Raw genomic sequence first — 17044 nt, forward strand, 5'->3', positions numbered from 1 at the left:
CTGTTATTAATATGCCTTCAGATGTTCCAGTGTAACAGTAACAGAGGTCGTGTCTTCAGCCGCTTACGGCCCTTGAACCCGCCACCTCAACACACACCGGCATGGGAGTCGAGCGCTCTAACCACTGAGCTAAAAGCCCAGGCTTCCAACTCAGCGGTTAGAGCCGTTCTTAAAGAAGCCTTATGCAGGTCTGGTTATTCCTTCGCTGTTTCTGGGTTTTCGCCTGATTTGGGCTTGCATTTTTCACAACATAGCTCCCCCTGCAGCTTCGGTAGCAAGTGACTGCTACGCTAAACTCCCCACTAGCTAGCTTAGCTAGCCATCAATAAACCAAGCTAAACACATAGGGCTCACAATAAAACGGTCGAGCAAACACATTGTTCAAGAGACTATCAAATCACATTACGAAAACGAAGTTCACCCAAGGGTAGGCTACTTACAATTTCAACAGCAAAAAAGCCAAGTCGGAGTCTGTTTTGCAGTCTTCTTAGAAACTACAATCTGACTACATTTTCGAGTATTTCGCCGAAGTTACATCCGGATGTGTTGGACATGTAACCGACCGCAACCAGAAAGTTGCATATTCGGTTTTTCCGCGGAGAAGCACTAGGGGGAGACGAAGCACCCACCAAACGACCCAAAAAGTGTTGTAGACCCATCACAACGACTCTCAACCTGCATAATTAAGGTAATTTTTGCTAAAATTGTTGCATAGGGCCTCTTTAAGGTTAGGGGTGTGAGGATTTACACGCGCAACTAGCATCACCAGCTAGCATACACCAGCCCCAGGTCGGGTTACCAGTTGATCCAATATTAGTTGTGCAGAAATATAGCCCATCTTATACACACCAATTGAATTGAAATAGAAATTGTATAGATTTGTATTTTTTGTAATTATTCCACATTTACTGTAGTCACATCAGAACCTGAAGTAGCCTACAATCCAAATGCAAGCATGAAACTTCAGAGTATTACCTTTCATTTGAGGCCAAGTTTATGCTTATGGGGTTCATATGCAGTAAGCATTTGATTGCCAGTAATTTTGGATTTGGATAAGTCCTATGGGGAGTTTTCATAGGGCATTTTACAAAATGCATAGTATACCTTGGCAAATAATGGTCTAAAGTACTCATGTTGTCATTCTATATTGATTTACTTTTGCACACAGCATGACAAGACCTAATGCTAGGACTCAAGTCATATCAAGTCAAGACCTAGAGGGCTGAAATGTGGTCAGTTCAAAGGTGCTTATTATCCGGTAGAAAAAGAAAAGAATAATCTAGCTTTTGTAACTTTGTGTCAGTACATCACACGGTTATTCTAATTGTTTTCCAACAGTGCCTCAGCTTTCCAAAAGAGAGCAGGCATTTTATTATTAGCTAAAGTATGTAGGAGCAATGCCCTCCTAAGTCAAAATGGGACAAAAGTATAATTTATAATTGTTCAGATATGCAAAAGAAAAGATTTGACACATGGCACTAACAATTCAATAATGGGCCTTTTCACCACCTCTGAGCATCCACTAACCTGGACCTTTTAGGGGGCTTTCCTCTCAGGGTGAATGACATTTTTGAATACAGATGCAATGATTAATGCATCCATGGCCAGGATATAATTATATAATATGACATGATTTTAAAAGTGACCTATAACAATAGGCTATGCAATAAGCTACTATTCAAACGAACACTTAAATTATTCTTAAACAACGAGTAGGAAAACTATAGTAACTAATGAGAGATTGAAATGAATGAAGTTACCTGATTATCCTGTTCTCTTCCACCTCCAGTTGGTTTTCTTCCAACTCCACCTCGTTTACCACCTCCGCTATGCATTCACTGAAGGACGAGACTGCTCACGAAACTGAAACTCAGAGTTCGCCCGGCAACAAAACAAAACTATTTCCTGATTGATTGAGAAATCCTATTTTCTGATTGGCCGATAGATTAGTAACTGAACAGCAGCTCTCTGAGCTGAATGAGCGCACAGACAGCAACGTTGTGTGACACGTTTGTAAATAGCCCTTAGAAATTTCTGTGCGGGCAAGTTAATAATTTCTCGGAGTGAGAAATGCCATGTGTGGCCTGTGAGCGTGTGAAGTCATTGAAATGTGAGAGGTCTGATGGCAGCTTTGTTTCTTTTCTGGCCCTCATCAGAGATGTAGATATAGGCCTACACATACTGTAGATGTTAGAAAGCTAGACACTCCACTGGGCTCAAGAACATACTAAAATAGCACCGCCATCATGGTGGGGGCAACAATCACAAGAGGCCAATGGAGAAACAGGTGTCTCTGATTGGAAATCAGACAGACATCACTGAGGAAGACGTTTGACGATGAGGAAGAGGACGAGTAAGACAGTGAGGAAATGTATAAGCTTAAAGTCCGCAAATCTTAAGACGTTCCTAAGAGGGACTTTGCGACCTATGTACTTAGTCTTACGATGTATTCAGGGAACCGGGCCCTGGCCTGGCCCTTGTGACCTACTTCCTCTTTGTCTGCCACTGCTCTCGGTCCACTTGATGGATGCATGCACTCCATGGAGAAGCCACCTCCTATTTGTTTGTGATGGACTTGACTGTGTTGATTTGTGATGGACAATATTGTGTATAAATGTACATATTGGTATTTATTTTTAATATTTGAATCCCATGAAATGTTGGCTGATAAATTTGGCTACGATATCCTTTCCACATTTTTCTGCTTGATGAAGGGCAACTCTGATGCAGTATTTAAAGGTGCAGTCAGTAATCATATGCGATTTCAAGCCCATAACATTTTTTGTCACATTCAGCAATCATCTCCTCATGACCCGCTAGCTGCCCATTCTGTGAGTACACTGTAAAATAAATCCTGGTCTGTAGGCAGCCCAGGCTCTGAAAACTTGAAATACTGAAGGGAGGGATGAGCTACCTCCCTGGTGTGTCTGCTAATGAATTTAAATATAAACATAAACAAATGGGACTTTCTGCATCGCTGACTGCGCCTTTAAATTGTTTGATCTTTTCAGGCGTGCCATAAATACTGCCTCAGGTGGAAAATGGGCAAAAACTCTTAAGGTCATTTTATCCTTGGCAGGCAAAACATACTGAGAGATCAGCTTTGTTCCAGAACCATTAAAGGAAAATGCTGGTATTTAGCACTTTGAGTCCCTTTTCTGGTTTGTTTTGGATGAACTAGAGTGGTGGACACCGAAATTTTGACGATTGGTCCTGTCTCGACGTTTCTGACTCGTTTTGAATCGCCTTTGACTAGTCAGAGTGGTTGCCTACAGGCATGCTCAAACATGTCCTAAAACAACCCTTAACGTTCGTTTTCAAAACTGTGCAACTCACCGAGTGGTTAGTGTTGTTGTATTATATTGGATGGGCTCAATCTTCCATGATGCACACATACCTATGTCACTTCCTGTCAAATGTTTGAACCTAATGAATGAGCTTGTGAGGCTACAAGGGGTAAGCTACCTGTTTGATGTGCTGCAAGTTTTATCGTTTCTCATGCTTACAAGAGTTACCTCAAGTTTTATATTGTCTTTTTTTCAACTTAACAACAACAACTTGTAACATCCTCTCTTGGTTTACAAGCCGGCAAAAGTGGTATGTTACGCTTTGTTTGGTTTTTATTTTAATAACACTCAAGGTTGTGTTTGTGTTTATGAATGTATGATTGACTGTGATATGTTTTGTCTTGTTTGTGTAGTTCTACGTTGTTTGTGTTTCCTTGCTGGAGAAATAAACATCAGTGTTGAGAACCTGACCTCAGGTTTGTGACTAAGGGCGGCATACCAAATGTACGCTGTTCAACTGGTAGTTAAAACATGTGATTTGTGACTAAGGGCGGCATGTATGTACGCTGTTGAACTGGTAGTTAAAACACGTGGAGGAGACTGGAGTGGATTTTGACACTGCCGATACCATAGCCTCTGACAAGGCTGCTGCAGTTTGCTCTGCAAAGTGGCTGTGTAGTGGGAGGTACTCTGTCACTACAAGTTTCTGTTCTCTGCTCATCTCTTCTCAGAAAGTAGGCTATGCTAGGCTTGTGGTTTTTGCATCCACCAGAACATCCTGTTTTGGCCTCATAATAATTTGCTTTAAACCTTCATTAATTGATAGCTTCCTGCATCTCTACATCTTCTTCATAACCATATAAGGAATTCACAAAAACATTCATTGCAGGTAGGCTGACTATTTTACATTAAGCCATTTCTACATCAAGCTTTGTCCTTTGCCTAAAGCCTAATGGGCTGAGAGAGCAGTGCCCAGTGTACGATAGGCTGAGATATAACTTCTAAAAGTCTACCTTATTCCTTTCAGTTTTGCTTTTCTCAAAGTTAAACATAGACCTTTGTTTCAACATAAGTGGTCGTGCTCTCAACATTGTGAATTCACTATTTACACTGAAACAAACATTTTGCTTCTTTATCAAGGTTTTATGCATGCAGTCCTGGTTTTATGTAGCCTACATTATTACTGAAAAAAACTTTGAAATTGAACATGTCCTGGGTTTATGCTGTGTGAGATGTAAGACAAATGTGTTCATTCTCTGTATTGAAACAAACAAAAATGTTTAATTGAAACATTAAGCCATGCTAAGTTATTTCTCTTATGTCTGTCAATGGAGAGGATATGCTTAGATGACAACTAGGCTACTCCTTGAAAGTGTATTCATGACAACAGATGTCAAAGGAAATCAGTGGTGGACGAAGTACACAAATTCTGTACTTGAGTGAAAGTAGAGATTCACATGTTACTCCAGTAAAAGTAAAAGTCCTCCTTTTACATTTCCACTTGAGTGGAAGTACAAAAGTACTCACCTTCAAATGTAAAGTATCAAAAGTAAAAGTCCTGAAATGTATTGATGAATAATACAGTTGTCTATCATTGTCTATCATTTGCTCGATGGCGTCAAGAGGCGAGTTATGGTAACATCAATATAAGTATAAGTATATATACTCTTTTGATCCCGTGAGGGAAATTTGGTCTCTGGATTTATCCTAATCCGTGAATTAGTGAAACACACTCAACACACAGTGAACACAGTGAGGTGAAGCACACACTAATCCCGACGCAGTGAGCTGCCTGCTACAGCTGCGGGGAGCAGTGAGGGGTAAGGTGCCTTGCTCAAGGGTACTTCAGCCGTGCCTACTGGTTAAGGATCGAACCGGCAACCCTTCGGTTACAAGCCCAAAGCCCTAACCAGTAGGCCCATGGCTGCAATATTGTGAAAAGGGGTCAACAAGGTACAGTAAATAGTGGATATAACAATAACATTATTTAAAGCCTAGCTCGCTTAATAGAAAATATACATGTAAGTACACATGTATTTGGACAGTCTTTTTTCCAAAAGGAACTTCAGCTGTACTTCAGCTGTCACAAAATGTAGTGGAGTAAAAAGTAAGATATTTGGCCTAGAAATGTACTGGAGTAAAAGTAAAAAGTTTAACAAAATTGAAATACTCAAGTAAAGTACAGATACATAAAAAAGCGACTTAAGTACAGTAATTGAGTAAATGTACTCAAGTAATGTCCACCACTGGAGGAAATTGGGGGCAGCCGTGGCTCACTGGTTAGCACTCCGGACCTGTAACCGGCCCGACCAGTGGGAACGGCTGAAGTGCCCTTGAGCAAGGCACTTAACCTCTCACTGCGCCGCTGTTGTAGCAGGCAGCTCACTGCACCGGAATTAGTGTGTGCTTCACCTCACTGTGTGCTGAGTGTGTTTCACTAATTCATGGATTGGGATAAATGCAGAGACCAAATTTCCCTCACAGGATCAAAAGAGTATATATACTTATACTTATAAATAGTAGACAAGTAAAAATAACATGATTCATGTTAACAGAATATAAATAAAAACATTTGGTACTGCTGTAACACTAATGCTACAATGACAAGTTACATGTCTTTATGCACCATATCTATAACTATCTCCTCATGCTCTGTCTATCTAGAAAGTTCTGGGCAGAGCAGACGACTATACGGGACCTTCCCTGTACTGTGAGCCATTGTGTGCTGTCAAACTGTGGTTGTGATTCACACCTCACCCTTCCTGTTTCTAGAGGCACTACCCGCTCCACTTCACCATGGCGCAAACTCAAGTGCTCCTAAATATCCAAGATTTCTACTGTTCCATATGTCTGGAACTGCTTGAAGACCCGACAACGATCCCCTGTGGGCACAGCTACTGTCAGAGCTGCCTGCAGGAATACTGGGTCGGAAATAATGACTCAGAGACAGTCAACTGTCCCCAGTGTAGAGAATCCTTCACACCCATGCCCCTTCTAGGAAAAAACATACTACTGGCTGAAACAGTGGACAGGCTAAGAAGAACACACTTCTCTAGTTCACCTGCTATTGCTGCCTCTGCTAACACGGCTACAAATGTTCGACAACAACGTGCCCCTGTCTCTACAGCTACAAATGTTCAACAACAACGTGCCTCTGTTTCCACTGCTACAAATGTTCAACAACAATGTACCTCTGCTTTCACTGCTACAAATGTTCGACCACAACGTGCCTCTGCTTCCACTGCTACAAGTGTTCGACAACAACGTGCCCCTGTCTCTACAGCTACAAATGCTCGACCACAACGTGCCTCTGCCTTCCCTGCTGCAAATGTTCAATCACAACATGCCTCTGCCTTCTCTGCTATCAGTGTTCAATCTGGCGTGCCTCTGCCTTCCTGCTGCAAATGTTCAACAACAATGTACCTCTGCTTTCACTGCTACAAATGTTCAACAACAATGTACCTCTGCTTTCACTGCTACAAATGTTCAACAACAATGTACCTCTGCTTTCACTGCTACAAATGTTCAACAACAATGTACCTCTGCTTTCACTGCTACAAATGTTCAACAACAATGTACCTCTGCTTTCACTGCTACAAATGTTCAACAACAATGTACCTCTGCTTTCACTGCTACAAATGTTCAACAACAATGTACCTCTGCTTTCACTGCTACAAATGTTCAACAACAATGTACCTCTGCTTTCACTGCCACAAATGTTCAACAACAATGTACCTCTGCTTTCACTGCTACAAAATGTTCGACCACAGCGTGCCTCTGCTTCCACTGCTACAAGTGTTCGGACAACAAGCGTGCCCCTGTCTCTACAGCTACAAATGCTCACCGACCACACGCGTGCCTCTGCCTCCCTGCTGCAATGTTCCAATCACAACATGCCTCTGCCTTCTCTGCTATCAGTGTTCAACAACAATGTACCTCTGCTTTCACTGCTACAAATGTTCAACAACAATGTACCTCTGCTTTCACTGCTACAAATGTTCAACAACAATGTACCCTCTGCTTTCACTGCTACAAATGTTCGACCACAACGCGCTCCTGCTTCCACTGCTACAAGTGTTGGGACAACAACGTGCCCTCCCGTACGGCTACAAATGCTTTCGACCACAACGTTACCCTCTGCCTTCCCTGCTGCAAATGTTCAATCACAACATGCCTCTGCCTTCTCTGCTATCAGTGTTCAACAACAATGTACCTCTGCTTTCACTGCTACAAATGTTCAACAACAATGTACCTCTGCTAACACGGGCTACAATGTTCGACAACAATCGCCCTGTCTCTACAGCTACAAATGTTCAACAACAACGCGGCTCTGTTTCCACTACAAATGTTCAACAACAATGTACCTCTGCTTTCACTGCTACAAATGTTCAATTCACAACGTGCCTCTGCTTCCCACTGCTACAAGTGTTCACAACAACGTGTCCCCTGTCTCACAGCTAAGCAAATGTAATCAACAACAATGTACCTCTGCTTTCACTGCTACAAATGTTCAACAACAATGTACCTCTGCTTTCACTGCTACAAATGTTCAACAACAATGTACCTCTGCTTTCACTGCTACAAATGTTCAACAACAATGTACCTCTGCTTTCACTGCTACAAATGTTCAACAACAATGTACCTCTGCTTTCACTGCTACAAATGTTCAACAACAATGTACCTCTGCTTTCACTGCTACAAATGTTCAACAACAATGTACCTCTGCTTTCACTGCTACAAATGTTCAACAACAATGTACCTCTGCTTTCACTGCTACAAATGTTCAACAACAATGTACCTCTGCTTTCACTGCTACAAATGTTCAACAACAATGTACCTCTGCTTTCACTGCTACAAATGTTCAACAACAATGTACCTCTGCACCAAAATAACATTGATCATCTTGATATTCTTATTAAACATAATAATAAAAGTAAAGGATTACAAAAAATAAAAGTACTTTATTTGTAGCTAAATGAAGAAATGTTTTGGCTGGGGTAGGCTAATTCACAAAGCAGGTCCAAAAAAGACAGCTACCACCTAAAAAGATGGCATCATGTCATATGTTTCAATACATTCATATATTTTTGAATTCATTTTAAGTTCATATATTTTTAATAATTCATATTCTGTGACCTGCATAATTACTAATAACCAACTAAGTATTTAATGATTTCAGTATTTTATATTGATTTTTAAACTATTATGCTAGACCTTTCTTTAATGTCATTACATTGTATTGGTGGTGTGTAGCTCTAATTGTGTGCCTGTCACTGGACGTGAGAGTAGCCAATTATGATCGCCAACAGTAGCCATAATTTTGTGTCAACGATTCCCGGGACACTGAAAGACTGGGGTACACAGAACCATTGTTTTTCGTTTCGTTTTCGTTTAGTTTCCTTTCCCAACTGCTCAAATGGCTCACTCTTTTAACCTGTTTTTACTTTATTTTATCTACCACTTACTTTATTTATTTATTTTTATTTCACTTATTTATTGCTTTTAACTTTGTTTGAATTTTTGTTTTCCTGTTTACTCTATTTTACTCCATTCTATTTTCCTATATTATATATTATATTTATATTTAATTTTATCTATTTTATTGATCTAATCTTTGTTGAAATTGTACTTCTTAATTCTACTCATGTAATATTGTTTTTCTTCTTACTTATTTTATACACTACGTTAGTCAGACCTGTGTATCCCTGGGCCCGTTTCTATGTCTTAACTGTTTTGCCCAACCCCTCTTTTGCCATGTAAAGCACTTTGGGTCAACTCCTGTTGTTTTTAAATGACTTGATCCTAATAAACTCTTTTCACTGACAGAATGGCACAATGAACTATACTAAAACTCTTACTAAATCTCCCATTACATCCAGCAACTGAATAAGGACATTTACCACCCAGATCTAAATAAGATTTTTTTTAAGCCAAACAAAAGTGATCACAGATTAACCGTTCACCCTAGTTGATGAACCACTGAAACGATTTTGGAAACATTATTTTAAGGTACAAAAAAACTCTTTGGTGTTGCTTTAAATTAGCCCTGAAAACATACCAAACCCTTAATTTGTAAAACAGGCCCTTAATTTGAAATGCTATTTTAAGGTGTGAGTGTGAACCCCTTAATCTTACATTTAAGATGTCAGGTCAGGGTTTCCCTTTATTTGTAGTGATTAAGGGGGTAGGCCTAATTAAGAACTATTTATATCATAATTTTATTTAAGGTGTAAATTCAGGGATTCCTTGATTAAGGGGGGACATAAAGGGAAATTCAAAAAAGTAAGGGGTAAATTCAGTAGACTTTTCTTCTTAATCAACCTTAATCTATGCACATTTGTACTTAAAAACTACTTAATTATAGAAGGGTTTTAAAGGAGAATTCCGGTGTGATATTGACCTAAAGTGTATTGAAACACGATACCGAGTGTGAACGTATGTCTCATAGCCCATCTCGGCTTGTCCCCTGCACTCCAAAATCTGGCGCTAGTTAGCCGATGCTACCAACAGCTTTTTCAATAGTGGTGCTTCGGCATCGGGCTAGCCATGCAAATAAATCACTGTTTTACACCCATTTACAAGGCTCAATGTATCTCCACACTTCATTGGTAGACTTCCGAGGGCCCTGACATTTAAAACGAGACATTGAGAACTTTGAAAAAGCACTGGTAGTTTACTTACAAGACGATTTATACAGAAAAATAATTCAGTGGAAATGCATGGATTCCAGTTTCTTCCAGTAGCAGCAACTGGAATCCATGCATTTCCACTGAATTAATTTTGGAATCTGATCCCTTATCATACCTGTTCATTCTTACTTCGTCATTTCGACTTATCGTGACTAAATTCAAGATGGCTGCAAACGCTAAACTTCGTGAAGATACTGTCTGTATAAATCGTCTTGTAAGTAAACTACCAGTGCTTTTTCAAAGTTCTCAATGTCTCGTTTTAAATGTCAGGGCCCTCGGAAGTCTACCAATGAAGTGTGGATGGCAAGATGGCAGCGAGCAGAAAAGTGAGTTGTTCAAAACCTCTCTTTTAGTAAACTCTGTGTACACCAACAATGTTCTCAATGCTCGAGTTCATGTGTAGAGACACTGATGATACTTCGATCAAAGTTTCATGTTGTGTCGAGCCTTCGTAGTGTTTGAAAAATAGCGATTTTGACGCGATTGTATCAAAAAAGTAGTGGCCCTAGGATTCCCATTCAAAAGGTAATTTCACCCGAAAACGACAACGCATACAAGCTTAAAAGTGGTGCTTTGGACGTACTTATGCATTTATATGAAAGTTTGACTTGGGTACATTCACAAAACACTATATGATGCATTTTGGCGAGAGTTACACAGATGAAATGTGTGATAAGATGCACGCTTGCTTGTTATGGGCGTGATGCAGAGAAACTTCTCTGTATGACGAAACGCCGGTTGTTATGAATGGTTCATAGCGGTTCAAAGGAACTCTAATGATTTTAAACCTCAACCTGTGCCCTCCCACCCAGAAATAAACGTACGCCTATGGATCTAGGCCAGACTCTCTGCAAAGTCAGAGAGTCTGGTTTCCATGCTAGTCCAATGTATGCTATCAACCTAATTTCCCGACGTTGACAGAAAATTTGTCTGGTTGCTAACATTCCATGTTAGTTTCATTAGCTTACTAACTAGCTAACTTTATATTGTCAGTGTAACATAGACAAGTACACGTTACATGTGACTAGGTTACTTACTTACTATGTGGCTTTACTTACTATGTGACCTTAAAAATCACGTAAGAGGTATTTTTGAAAACCACGTCTTGTCGCATTTGTGGGACATATGTTACACATTAGTCAGGGAGTATAATGGATTTAAATTAGGGGGGAAATTCTTAAAAAGCATGAAAAAGGTATTTTGAAATCTAAGCATTGTGGCATGTAGATGCAGGAGTTCAGAGCTCTCTTTCTGCTGGCTGCCGTCAGTGCATTCCCTCCATATCATCTCGGAGTTATGTTTATAGTGTGTACATTTATCACACTGTACAGTGGTAACAGACAATTGTACTTCTCAACTGTAGGGGGACCCCGAAAAGCAATTGCTCTTTAGTGCTGCTTTAACTGCCTATGTCAGCATATTACAAATGGTGAGACGAGCCTCCCCTGTGATGGTGGTGTGAGGGGGCAGCTGTCCTAATGTATCCTGAGGGGAAGCTCACATTCATCCAATTTGAAAAGCTGTGGTCTATATCAATTTCCTCATGCTCTGTCTCTCTAGAAAGTTCTGGACAAAGCAGAAGACTATACAGGACCTTCCTTGTGCTGTGAGCCATTGCACGCCATCAGACTGTGGTTGTGATTCACAACTCACCCCTCCTGCCTCCAATAGAGGCACTACCCACTCCAATTCACAATGGCGCAAAATCATGTAATCCTAAATTTCCAAGATTTCAAGTGTTCCATATGTTGGGAACTGCTAAAAGACCCAATAACAACCCCTTGTGGGCACAGCTACTGTCAGAGCTGCCTGCAGGAATACTGGGTCGGAAATAATGACTCGGAGAAAGTCAACTGTCCGCAGTGCAGAGAATCCTTCACACCCATGCCCCTTCTAAGAAAAAACATACTACTGGCTGAGACAGTGGACAGGCTAAGAAGAACATACTGTTCTACTTCACCTGCTATTGCTGACTCTGCTTCCACGGCTACAAATGTGTTGACCACAACGTGCCACTGCTTCCACTGCTACAAATGTTCGACCACAACGTGCCTCTGCCTTCCCTGCTACAAATGTTCAACCACAACATGCCTCTGCCTCCACTGCTATGAATGTTCTATGGCCACGTGTGCTGGCTATGTTGTTGGCAAGTGTGTCATTTTTTGTGGGCCTTCGTGGAATAGTGGAGGACCAGTTGGTGGGCATGTGGTGCATTTTCAGCTGGGAATTTAGCTTCTTTGGCACACTGCTGGTGCTACTGGTGGAGCTATGTGAGCTGCAGTCAAGCGTACCTGTCTCTTGGAAGAACTTCCCCATCACCTTCGCCTGCTTTGCCTCCCTCCTCTGCCTCTCCACATCCATCACCTTTGCCCTGTACTTTGTTAAAGGCTTCTTCATGCATGTTGTGTCCTAAAACTACCGTGTTGTCTCACTGGTCTTCTCCTGCCTTGCCACCATCGCCTACGTAATGGAGGTGAGCATCATCAAGGAACGGTCAGACACCAGGGACAGGGAGGCTGGTTACATGGCCACAAAGCTTGGTCGGCTGAAGGTCTGTGAAACTTTCGTGGCTGGCATCATCTTTGTGTTCATCAACGACCCCAACATCTATGAGAGTCACGCAGCTATTACGTGGTGCGTGGCTGTCTATTGCATCTGCTTCATCCTGTCCAGCATGGTCATCATCCTGTGCTTTATGAATGGCTCTGACTTCCTGATCTCCCCCCTCATCTGCTTCCTGTCCTTGTTGGCCGTCATTATGTATCTGACAGCCACCATCATCTGGCCCATCTATAAGTTTGACAAGCTGCATGGGGGAAGCCCCTCTAGGCCCAGTCAGTGCAGCAGCAGCAACCCAGACCTTTGCCCATTTGACAAGATGATAGTTGTGGCTGTGCTCACCACCGTGAACTTTATACTTTACCTGGCTGATTTGATATTCTCTGTCATACAGTTTAAGGAGGATGACCAAAACTCATATAGCCAATTATGACACTTATCAGTGTCAGACAGTTTGTGGAGGTCGACCAATACCAATACCATTTTTACATTTATCAGTCTACCCCACACACTCTCAACACGCGAATGGGAGAATTCTCCCCTGTGTGCATATCTTATCGCTACATTTGCACAGCATTTTGGAGGGGAATTCTCCCATTCAAGCTTTTTCTTTTACGCACTTCAGTTACGCATATTCTACCATTACTGCCATTGACTTACGCACCCTTACACACATGGGAGAATTCTCCCCATTTTGAGAACAGACTGATGTAATAGTGTGTTAGCAATACGTGATTAACTGAATATTTGACACCACAGACTAATGATAACAAGCACAATACTAGCAAGCCGCCTTGCTTGTGCTGAAGTTCCTTCTACTGGACTTAATTATTATGTTATTCTGCTGAGTGAAAATCTGTGAGACAGTTGTTGAACCGTGTCCTGGGGGAAAACTAAAAACAAAATGTGACACATGACGGCTCATCTGGATCCTTGTTCTTCACTGTATGTTTGTACAAATCATGTAGCATATTTGTGGGGGAAAAAATCAAGTTTTATGTTGATTAAAATTAACCTGGAGAGATAACCTGGGTGCTACCTGTTGGTGACAAATTATGTTTTGCTACTTGGGAGGAGTGATTTGCATGCAACACCTAAAAAGCCCCATTGTTACTTATTCTGCAAATTCCAAGTAGCAGTGCTACACGTGCTACACCTGAATGACAATACCGGTATAGTTCCAACATATGTTCATGCTTATAAAAACGTTGTTTCTCATTTTACATTGACTGGAGGAGTCTTGCGCTTGGGTCCTATCCTCGTAACCCTGAAAATAACACGGTCCTATTTGCAACAAATAACCATGTTACCAAATGAAATAGTTTGCTGATCTTCACCTCTTTGTTGTTAGGCATCCTGCAAGATAATCAATCAAATCAGTGGATCTATGGGTGTGTCGTGCTAACAAATCCGTCTAGAATGCCTTATGCGTCAATGCATACCATTGTGAGAAATTAATCATTTTATTATCCATTCAGCACAGCAGGGGCCAGGGTCAGTGGTCCAAGGTCCTCTTCTCAGATGAGAGCAAATTTTGCATTTCATTCAGTCTACACATTGTGCCCCTTCCTCCACCAAAAGTTGACATGTGAATACGTTGTGCCAACCATGTGCTATGTTGTGAATACGTTGTGCCAACCATGTGCTATGTTGTGAATACATTGTGCCAACCATGTGCTATGTTTTGAATACATTGTGCCAACCATGTGCTATGTTTTGACTACATCATGCCAATCATGTGTTGTGATCTCGCAGTTGGAGCAAGGTTGGTGTGTTGTGATTCGTGAAGTCTTGCGCACGCACAGTTCTGCGCGAAATAGATGCCCGATTAGTGCCCAAAAAGCATTACAATATGGCCGCAAAGGACGTTGGCTTCGCTCACTACATTTTTCCCATCACTGCATAGAATGCCCCACCCTGAATGAATGTAGATACTGATAATATATGTTAGGCCTATCTATATATTTTATAACTGAGAACTTGGTGATGACTTTCAGAAGATCATCAGTATAATGTACATGTTTTAACTGCACATGGAAACTTGACCTGACTGCACATCTAAACTTTTGTTCATAGAGCACCTATATGCTGACAGTTTTTGTGTATGCAACTGTGTAATTGACTAGCCTGGCTAGCGCCACCACTTCTCAATGAGATGTGGTCTGGGAACCAAACGTTCATTTTCTCGTATTTGAAAAAAATGCCCAGATCCGTTTATTGGGTGCCACGGATGTCTATCAAATGCGTCTGTGCATAGCTCATCATCGTCTTGCTTTCCCCCCTGTTCTGTGATTGGTTCCCTATCTCAGGCGAAAATTTGCTCCATGGTCTCCAGGCTGCCTTAGCAGCGTGAATCAAATCGCGCGCAACGCAGCATGGGAACACCCAGGCTAGTAATTGACATCAATGATAAGGCCTGTTTCACTCTTCATTAAAGCCTGATCTCTGTTCAGCATTCTTTCCACAAACTCCATTTTTCCCTCAATTTAAAAAAAGACCTGTACTGTACGCTGTTCAATTGGTTCAGTTATAACATCTGGAGAAGACTTTATTATGACTGCCGCGCAGCGAAGCGGCATATAGGTCATATAGGTTTAGTCAGATTTTTTTTCTTTTTTTTTTTCTTTTTCGCATGTCCAAATTTCCGTCAAGGATTCCCGGGACACTGAAAGACCGGGGTAGACAAAACTTGGTGGGCATGTAACCCCATATGGATAGCATGGAACCATCGTTTTTCATCGTTTCATCGTTAACCATCGATCTGTAGCCCCCCCGCTGGACTGCACCCCCCGAAAGGAGGGTAGGGCAGACACAGTTTTCTGTGAATATCTCGAGAACCGTAAGGTTTAGGAGGACCATTATTTTTTTGTATGTTGATCTCAAGGGGCCATGTCAACCCATTCCATAACCACTCATTTCATGTATAGCGCCACCTAGTTAAACACAAAAAAGTAAAAATGTGTTGTAATAGCAGGTATCTGTGACCTAACATAGTCAAAACTGCACGAAATTGGAAGTGTAGGATCATTATGACACCCTCTGAATGCACGCCAAGTTTCATGGAATTCCGTTCATGGGGGGCCACACAATAAATTAATTTATGTTACTATACACCAACTGGCCTGTAGTTGGCCGGAGACAGTTTTCTGTGAATATCTCGAGAACCGTAGGGCCTAGGAGGTCCACCTTTTTTTGTATGTTGGTCTTAAGGGGGCATGTCAACCCATCCCATTACCACTTATTTCATGTATAGCGCCACCTAGTTAAAAATTAAAAAGCAAAAAATTAGGTGTTTTCATCACAATATCTCTGGCTGACATGGTCAAAACTGCACGAAATTGAAAGTGTAGGATCATCATGACACCCTCCGAATGCGTGCCAAGTTTTGTGAACTTTCATTCATGGGGGGCTTTACAATAAAATAATTTATGTGTACATTTAGTGACCGTACACCAACAAGGATTCCCGGGACACTGAAAGACCGGGGTACACGAAACTTGGTGGGCATGTAATCCCACATGGAACCATCATTTTTCGTTTTGATCTGTAGCCCCCCCCGCTGTACTGGACCCCCCAAAAGGAGGGTAGGGCAGACACAGTTTTCTGTGAATATCTTGAGAACTGTAGGGCCTAGGATGACCAATTTTTTCCGTATGTTTGCCTCCAGGGGTCATGTTAACCCATTCCATGTGCACACATGTGCATAAACAGATACACACGCACACACATACATTCACAGTAATCATACGTATGACACATACTCACACAGGTAGACATATGTACGCATGCATGCACATGCACAAACACACATGCGCAGGCAAACACACAAGCACGCACACACACACACACACATAAACATAAACATAAACGTGTACACGCACACATGCACACAATTCAAGAATTTCTCAGAATTATGAACAGGCAAGATGGGGGTGGGGTTGTATAAAATGAATTTTACATGTGAAATCTATGAACTAATCATGTTTTGGTACTTGTTGTCTAGCAGATACCAGTGAGAATTGAGTGTGGATAATGCAATTTAGTGAGACAGTTAGAATCATATAGGTCTTTCAGCGTGATTTATTTTTGTGGAAAAAATGTGCTGGACTGGGCGGCGGTCATATTTTGTACCGCTCTGCGGTACATCTAGTTTTGATACTGTTGTGAAAGGCTGCTGTGGTGTGTTCTGCAAAGAGTACTGGGAGGTAACTCTGTGCGGGTCTTGTCAGTTGACACTTTCTTTTTTTTTTGCATCCGTCAGAACATCCTGTTTTGTTTTTAACCTCATAGCATAACATCTACCCAGCAACATCTTACAAGAATGTACAGATTGGATGATGGAATTCAGATACTGTCTTATTTTATAAGAGTAACTGATTTACTCTTGGCGGGGCTTGTGGAAGTCTGTTCTAGCAAGCTGTATTACATCAATGTCTGCATCTTCTTTAACCACACATGGAATTTGCAATACAATCCATTACAGGTCGGTTGACTATCTTAAGCCATTTC

General features: G+C 41.4%; 1 protein-coding gene and 1 pseudogene across 3 annotated transcripts in view; both read left to right on the top strand.

Moving 5' to 3' along the window:
- The first annotated feature begins 3577 nt into the window (after positions 1-3577).
- LOC125307546 (myeloid-associated differentiation marker homolog) overlaps positions 3578-17044 on the top strand; it is a 20682-nt gene continuing 7215 nt past the window's right edge. For 2 of the 3 annotated variants that reach the window (XM_048263575.1, XM_048263577.1), the window contains exon 1: positions 16930-17018. The gene's annotated coding sequence lies outside the window, so the exon portion shown is untranslated. Of the gene's footprint in view, positions 3598-16929; positions 17019-17044 lie in introns of those variants that run through there. The other variant, XM_048263576.1, reaches the window with a different exon arrangement.
- On the top strand, positions 12026-12968 carry LOC125307606 (annotated as a pseudogene).

The sequence above is a fragment of the Alosa alosa genome, chromosome 14 (genome assembly GCF_017589495.1).
Source record: "Alosa alosa isolate M-15738 ecotype Scorff River chromosome 14, AALO_Geno_1.1, whole genome shotgun sequence".
Taxonomy (NCBI): Eukaryota; Metazoa; Chordata; class Actinopteri; order Clupeiformes; family Clupeidae; genus Alosa; species Alosa alosa.